The sequence below is a fragment of the Magnolia sinica genome, chromosome 12 (genome assembly GCF_029962835.1).
Source record: "Magnolia sinica isolate HGM2019 chromosome 12, MsV1, whole genome shotgun sequence".
In the NCBI taxonomy this organism is placed as follows: Eukaryota; Viridiplantae; Streptophyta; class Magnoliopsida; order Magnoliales; family Magnoliaceae; genus Magnolia; species Magnolia sinica.
Genome location: NC_080584.1, coordinates 18862072 through 18871395, shown reverse-complemented (window position 1 = coordinate 18871395; position 9324 = coordinate 18862072).

Here is a 9324-nt window from a genome sequence, read left to right as displayed (position 1 = left end):
TGTTGCATCACGTTGACTGTTCAGGTTTTATACTCATATCACTGAAGATGAGTTCCGAAAAAGTGATCTCATGAGTGTCGGTGAGTATTGTTCTGTATATATACTCACGCGTGGTTTATCTTTTTTTTATTTTTCATGCAATTTTATGGCATGAGCCAAAAAATGACAAATATCCACGTCACAAGAAAACAGCATTCATTGAAGGGAAAAAATAAATATCAACTTCTTGGGCTTAATATAATGTTTATTTGCCATCCAACCAGTTGATTAAATTACATACACTTGGATAAAAGAAAAAAACAAATATCACTTCATCCACACGACGTTTTTAATGATGAGTGTTTAATCACCGTAGCATGGTCTACATGAGATTTGGATCTATCTCTATCTCCTTTTTTTTTTTTTTTTTTTTTGTTCAGGCCTATATATATATGCTAAAGTGATCGGAAAAATAGACGGACCCGTGATAAAACACATACACGATGATAGGCAATCTGCATCCCTCACCTTATGGAGGGATTTAACGTGGGCCTTACATCATGATGGGCCACATACACATGATTGCAATTTGTAATACAAAGAATGTTCTATAAAAGTTGCATAGGAACGACGCTCTTACACGACCTACCAATCTGATCCATCCATCATGTGTGCCCCTCATGTTGTCCTTGGAGGCCAAAAAATCAGACCGACCCAAAACTCAGGTGGGCCACAGCATCCAAAATCATATCTAAAACATCTGAATGGTTATGGCCCACATGGCTTTTGAAAGGCCTGCTTTTAAGGGCCTCACCTTACGGACGGAGTGGATGTGACCCCTAAATCATGGCCACATACATGTAGTTGTGAAACGAGCATATTCTACAACGTTGCAGTGTCCTGGTGACCTAAAACAAGGTGGAGATTCTTCAACCGTACACATGGCATAGGTGTACGGCAATCCAGGCTGTCCAAGTCTCTGACCCAAATTTGTACTGAGATGACATTGAACCCCTCTCTATTTTACTACTAACCATCCATTTTATAGCTATTATTAATCCAATGGTTAAGGTTACTTGATCAGTGTAATTTTAGAGAGATGCTCATCTACATTGAGACCCACAATTTGGATGGTCTGGGTAGTTATATATAAGTGCCACGTGTTAAGAGGAGTTACTAACCTTTTTTTTTTTTTTTTTTTTTTTTTTTTAAAGTAGTGCAAGAGTAACATATAGGAGTCTACCCGTTTCCTATTGGCTCCTAGTTTAAGTGATTTCCTACCATTGTATGTTTTGCGCCCGCGTATCACTGTTTTCGGAGCCGTGCAACGGATGGGAACCATCTGCGTCCATTGATTTTAGTGGTGTGGTGTGATTTTAGTGCCAATTGACCTTCACTATCTGAGGGCTTAGAGATACGAGTAGAGAGGAAGAACTTCAACACTCCTCGGAGGGAGAAAATGATTGAAGCTCTTAGATTTTCAATTTTTTTTTTTTTTCTTATTATTATTACAAGACACTAAGCTTAATAAAAAATGTGAGTGAGGAATACTATTTCTTTAATTAGAAAAGATGACTGGAACTCTTTGAGTTGTATTTTACTTCTAAGGATTTCTTGATAGAACAGAAGAGCGCTTCAAATTATTTTCTAAGATGTGTTTACGTGGTCTTTAAAGTTTCTTATTCAAAACTTATGGGAGGGTGGTCTCAAAGAAATTAAGAAGGACACTTCGCTATTTTTTTTTCACCCCACCCGTGCTCATCGATCGATAGAAAATCCCCATAGATGGTAGGCTTGGCTTGCTCTCCTGAGTTTGAGGTCTGTACTTCGTCTTCAAGATTTGTAATTGTTATTGTGGTGTGTTGAAAATGAGAGGAGTGAAAAGGTATTTATACTTGGAGGTATGGTATTTTGGTTATTAGTTGGTAAGTGAAAGGAAAAATATCACATGATTTATTGCGACCGACTCTTGAAAGGTGTTGGACACATGACATCTTCTCATTGATCTGTTGGGGTGGTTAGCTAGATAATTCAAGTGAAGTTTAAGATATATATATATATTATTTTTCTAAGTTTTTTTGTTATAAGGTTTGAAAATAGCTTAGAAATGTTGGGGAACTATGGAAACACACTTAGACAAATCAAACAAAGTACTCACAATGACACAACCAGGTCCAATCACACCCTAATCCATATCTCAAGTGGTAGACTGAGAGAAGATACCTTGTTTCAACACCTAAGGTCATGGTATCGATTCCCTAGTGAAGGTGGCTAATAGTGGAGTGTGAATTGATAGTGGGGTGTGTACTAACAAGCTAACCCAAAAAACAAAAAAAAAAAACAAAAAAAAAAAAAATCAAGTCCAATCACAAACAATTCGAATTTTATGTGGAAAAACTCTTTCAGGAAAAAATCATGGCACAAAGCGACAAATATACATTATGAAAGCATAAACCACAAGAGATAAAGAGTTACCGATTCGAAAAAGACTCGAATCTACCTCATAAACCCAAGCTATGCCCTTGAAACCCTTAGAAACGAATTAGAAAGCCCTAGAACTCCTTTCTCACTCCCAAACCTCAATTACACACGATATATAAAGTATCACAACCGGAATAGAAAACGAATCCCGCACTTACACAATTCTGTTTGCTCGTGTAAAGTTGTGTAAGTACCGGATTTGTTTCCTATTCTGATTGTGATACTATATGATATTATATATATCGGGTGTAATTAGGATTTCAGAAGGTGTGGAGTTTTAGGACTTTCTAAATCGTTCTTAAGGGTTTCAAGGGCATAACTTGGGCTTGTGAGGTAGATTCGAGGGTTGGTCGGATCGGTAACTCTCTATCTCTTGTAATTTCTGCTTTCATAGTGCATATTTGTTACTTTGTGCCATAATTTTTTTTGAAAGAGTTTTTCTATGTAAAATTTAAATTATTTGTGTTTGGACTTAGTTGTGCAATTATGAGTACTTTGCTTGATTCAACTTTGTGTGCTTCCACAGTTTTTCAACAATAATAAATGATTATATGAAATTCATAAAACTAAGGAAATGATGTTATAATTGGGTCGTCATCAAAAGCAAAAGTCTATATTTCTCTTGTGAATTTTGGTCAAATCCTGAAATATGATATTGGCTATTAACTGTGGGGACACTCGATAACTTTTGGACGAGAAAAGATACGAGTGGAAATTGGATTTCCACTACCAAAGTTAAGCTAATTGATCCAAACTTGTTGTAGTATGGTGTTGGATAAAAGTGGAGAGACTAAACTAGTCTAAGTTAAGATGGATATCTATGTTGAACAAGAAAAAAATATTTGATAGGCATCGTTAAGCTAAATAGGAGAATTGTTTGATTGGATTGGCGATGGCTTGCTGTTGCTTTATAAACTTGGGTTAGATGGTGGCTTTTTGTATGGTCCCTTAGCTTTTGGGATCGATAGACTAATCAGTTAGCGGCTTTAGCTCGATATGTTTCTATTTTGATAAGGTGCTAGTCAATCATAGTGTTGCCAGATGTATCTACGCTTTTGTTGTCAGATGACTTTCTCTTCTTGGTGCACCACTTAGGGGTATGTGGCTATGCGTAACTAATTAAATCTAGTTGTGTCATTGTATGTCATCGCCTTAGCATTTTACTAAGTTACGCGTGCTCTTTGAGTGCTTTGTGTTGTGGCGGTGAAGACATTATGGATGTCTCCAATTGAAAAGCTTGGTCTCCCTCTCTTTCTTTGTTTCCTTATCTCTCATTTCATATAGTTTATCTTTTGAAATATTTTTTGGTATAAGATTCCATGTATGGTAAGCCTTGTATTTCTATTTCTCTTGTTTATAGTGAAAATGAAATTTATATGTTACTATCTCATGGAATATTCATATTATTGAACTACGTAAATTCTTACGCTTGTTGGCTCTTATTTTGGTTTAACCCTCTTTGTTTTTGTTTAGGCATTTTCTTTTATGTTTTGGCTTTCCTTACATCGATAATGTGCATGCATTTTTCCACAATACTTTGTATATGTGCAACCTGTGTCTTGTTGTCATGTGTCCCAAGAGGATGGTCGTCTCTAGGGTTTTAGTCCGAGTGTACATATATCTTTTGGTACTGTGACATTTATGGCATGAAATGCGTCCGTGGCAGAGTTGCTTTTGGATTTTGGACTCTCATGATCTCTTTTTTTGATCAGATTCTACTTCTTTGGTTAGCCCATGCTTTTAAAAATCAACCAGATTGATGTCTCAAGTGGGCCATAACACATGGAAAAAGTTTGGAGATAATGCTTCCCTTGATTTTCATTGGGCCCGTCTAACGTTCCGAACCACCTGATTTTTGACATGACCATTTTTATATGACAGATAAAATGTATTAATTGCTTGGATTTCATATAAACAACGTACTGTGCCCATTCAAATCTACGGTGAGCATCCTCTCTCAACCACTAGACTGTTCTGTAGCCCACCTTAGTTCCCATTTGGGCTGATATTTGAACACTAGGAATAATATTGAGGCAATACATCTGATAGAGGGGTCGGATGTCCCGAATATATCACATGGGCCCATTTCTACCCGTACAACTGTAGCTTATGGTAGTACTACCAGTACCACTAGAGCGTACCCTTAGTACAAGTGGGATGATTCTTTGGATACGATCCATCATGTAGGGCCCACTAGATAAACTGTCTGGATCTTATACATGTGCTGTTGTACGAGAAAGGTTATTTGACTATCTAGGGTTTTAAAAATGGTATTATTATATATGAATATTGTACCAAGTACATTACTATGTCCTCTTGAAAATACGGTACCATCCCCTTCCCACGTTATCAAGCTGCTAACTGCAAATCCCTACGTGGGCCACAAGTGGACCCACCTACGGTCAAGATTGACCATTGTAGGGCCCACGATCAAGATGATCACAACCATTCAAATAAGGCATGCCATGTGGATCGTATAGGGCTGTTAGTGGGCAGGCTGGAATACTAGCCAATGGCTGGGTTCAGGCTCTAATTTAAGCCCATCTAATAGTTGATCCGGGCTTGGGCTGTGTAGGACACCAGCCAGCCCGGCCCAGTCCAGCCCAATTCATTGGGGGCTGGGAGGAATTTTTTTAGTATGATATCATGCATCATGGGCCCACTTAATGAACAGCCCAGATCTTTCACAAAAGTGGGTGGCCGGACTTGGACTTGGGCTTCACATAATAATGATGGGCTGAGATCACGCCTACTTTACATGCCCTTGACTTTGATACTACTAGATCACCGTTGGATCTAAACCGTCTTCCACCTTAGTGGACCCCACACCTAGATTATGGATCTATACCGTCTTCCGCCTTCGGGCAGTTTTTTTTTTTTTCTTTAAAAGCAATGAAATTGGGAAATTTTGGTTGACGTAGTATGCGTATGACATCCAACCTATTTAATGTATGCACCCGATCATGATGATCATCCAAGATATAAAAAAAATTAGGCTGGTCAAATCATTGGATGAGTTATAAGTGAATTTAGGTATTTTTTAGTCGTGTAATTTTTTTAATGGTGTGGCCCACCGAATTATTGGAACTAGCATATTTTCTGTTCATTTGATCATCATGAAGGGTTGAATTTGTTGGATACCTTCGATATCTTACACATGCCAAGTGGGCCACACAACTCTCTTTCTAAAGAAAAGGGATATTTTGGTAATTTCACACCTCAAGATTGTGGAGGCATTATTTGGTAAAATCCTAATCAACAAGGACTTTAATCGTTAAAATCCCTTTTATTTCTCTAAATAAATATAGATTAAACTTTCTTAGTTGTTATTTCTCATTAACAAGCCACTTTGATTTAAATAATAGGCCACCTAAAGAGCAAGCCGCTCAAGTTTATAAATTGAAGCCCTTTTTAATAAAATCATTCTTAAAATAATTCTTTAAGCTTGAGTTTATTTTGCTATTTTTTAATAAGCTTGTTTTGATTAAAAGAATTTAAGAATCTAAGGTGTGGATATGGAAAAAATAAAAATTAATTAATGAGCTTTTTATGGCTCTGCTTTATCTTGTAAGTAAAAACCTTCAATTTATTAGACAACATTCACCTTTTATTTTAAATCCACAATTCTTTTTAAATAATGCTAATTATTACTTTACAAAATATATGTAATTAACTCATGCTATTTGGATTTTCAATAAACCTAACTTCAAAATGCAAAGCTCAACTATCTTCCTATGCCATTAGAATTTGGAGATCTCTTTCTTTATAAAGATATGCCTTGCCACCATACCCACTGGATTTTGATAAAGTGCTGATTTTGGATGAATGTGCATTTGTTAAGCATCTCAACAACAAAGGAGATCCAATGCATGATGAATCAGATTTTGACAAAGACATAATGCTCAAGAAAATTGTGATAGGTGAAGCCAACATTCAATTGTTTAATGGATCTATATATGTATCTTATGTTCAATTAGAGGGTGTTTGGCATAGGGCATTAAATGGGATTAGGTGGGAGAGAATTGCATTTGTTAAAGTGCAATTCCATCCAACATTTGGATAGGATGGGAAAAGTTAAGATTACGTGGGATGGAATTGCATTTAGTCCCATGGATTTGCATTTGGTCCCATGCAGGATTTCCGTGGATTTCGAAATCCACTACACATGTGGGCCCCACCTTGATGCATGCCTTTATCCATGTCATCCATCCATATACACCGTTTACACGTGACATTATGGTTATATATGGGTACAAGTGAACGACATCCGTTTTGAATATGGTTTGTTGATTATAATTCTATGGTCCACCAAACATGATTTTGCTTAATCTCATGTTTTCCAGATCAAGAATTTTATCCGAAACATAAGCTTGGATGGCTACGATACCATGGTATTTTTGGATATGCAATCATTGTGCAATAATAATGCTAATCTCATCTAATACAATTCAATACCATTCAATTTCACAGACCAAACATGCCAGATTTGATCAATGGACACAACTACCAACAAATGTGCGGTCATGAGAGTGGTGGACCAAAATGTCAAATCAACGTACGACTGGATTTGTTGTATCTAACAAGATATAGCTACAACAAGAATCAGATTAGTCAAAGCATGCTCAATGGCCAATTGATCACATTAATTATTAGAAAACGCAAGATATTCAAAGACACCTTCATCTACGGTGCCAACTCATGAAGTCCATAAGATATGATGGATACATCATCATATCCGTAGAACGTCCAAGAAACTTTTCAAAATTACAAAGCCTACAACTCCCAGACACTACTGAAAACATTACATGTGTCATCCTCTTTAAGAATTAATAGAATTATGACGTGCATTTTTACTCTCATACATAAAAATTAAAAAACCAAAATACAATTGCTCTTAAACACACAGACACAAAACAAAAAAATAAAAAAATAAAAAAATAAAAAAAATCTCTCGTGAATCATAGCCATAGCTACTAGGGCAGCCCTACACCAATCCTAATCCCTCAAGCGGTTGAAAAGGCCTTGGACCTAATGGTGTAGGGCTAAGCCAGGGCTAGCCCAGAAAGTAAAATAATGAAACAATCAAGGTTTTTAATAGACTCAATTTCAATTTTTTAAAACGATAATGCCCATCTACATAAATCTTACATATAGACAACTTAGGTCATTGAAACATATTCCCAAATCCAATGGCCATAATTAAACCACACATGTTCATCAGCAGGGAACCATGAACAACTTTCTTAAATTTCATTTTGTGTTAACACCATTTTATTAATTTTGCAAAAATATTGTGATATTTAAAAATTTTCACTATTTTTTGAAAAATTTGTAGGACCAATTGCAGATAGGTACCTCTTAAAACTGAAGTCTACTAAATTGAATCTTTTTCTTGGATGAAGTTGGTCCCCAGCCAAGTAGGACTTTTGCTACAGTGACGACGAATGGATCTCCTCATTGTCGTAATATCTTCGAGATTGGAAGATCCTAGCCTTTAATAGAAATTTAGTCTCGCTAATGAGATTTTAATACATACTACATTAATTATATATTATAAGGGTGAAATAATGCAATAGAGTTGAAAAAGCATTATACTTTACTTAATTTTAATAAAATGATATATATATATTTTTTAAATACAAAAAAAAGGTGACATCCAAACATTACTATAAGAAAAAAGAAAAAAACGAAAAACAAATCTATACATATTTTAAATAAAAATGATCCAACAAATTCTACAGATTATGAATCCTGAGTCCTATTTGGTAGACACCTAAAAATGTATTAATCTCATTTTAGTAAACAATAATTATGTATTAGAGATATTAATCTCTAATACATAATGGGTTTATGTTAACATTAATTATTAGGAAATTTAATAGAAAAGAATTGATGAAAATTCAAAATTAATCTCTCAAAATTAAATTTAATTCAAAAGGGAAAAATATAAAAGAAAAATTAAATCTTTTATATTAAATTTTCTAATATAATTATTTATTGGAGATCAAAATCTTCAATATATAATTTACATTAATTAAATTAATTAACGAAATGAACTTATTTTTAGACATCTATTCATCGGAGTTTTAAGAAAACTAATTTTTAAACTATCATCAAAACAGGGTTTTGACTGTGATTGTTGACTCATTTCACTTTGGATAAGGCCAGTCAATGCGACAACTTTTTCCTTCTATTTATTAAATGGTGGCAAACCAGGCACTGTATAATTCGTGCATTTAAATCAATGGAAGCAGTTTGTATACTGAGAAGTAAACTTTATATGGTCCATCATGATTTATTTATTTTATCCACTCTGTCCATCCATTGTATCAGATAATTTTATGTCTCGAGCCTAAAAATGAAGCATATATACATGGTGGAAGTGGACTACACTATAGGAAACAATGTGAATTAAACATCTACCGATGAAAAATTCTTGGGGCCACATAATCTTTGGATGAAGCTGATATTGATGAGAAATAAACATAATTGTGGGCCCTATCAAGGTTTCAACAATGGAAATCATTATTCTTATAGTTTCCTGTGGTGTGGTCCACCTGAGATTTGTATATACTTTTATTTTGGGATCAACCCCTAAAATGATATGGAAAAACGGATGGACGGCTTGGATAAACCACATACATTCACGGTCGTCCTAAAATTTCTATATCAATCCAGTGATTCCAATCCGTGGGCCCACTAGCTAAAGTTGACACTGATTGGATGATCTTGACCGTCTAAAGTTGACACTGATGGAGTGGTGCCTAAAGTTGACACTGATTGGATGATCTTGACTGTCTGATAATGCCCGTACTCTTTTCAGTTGCTGCCTCTGGACAATTGGGATTGTCCATGATCCTGATT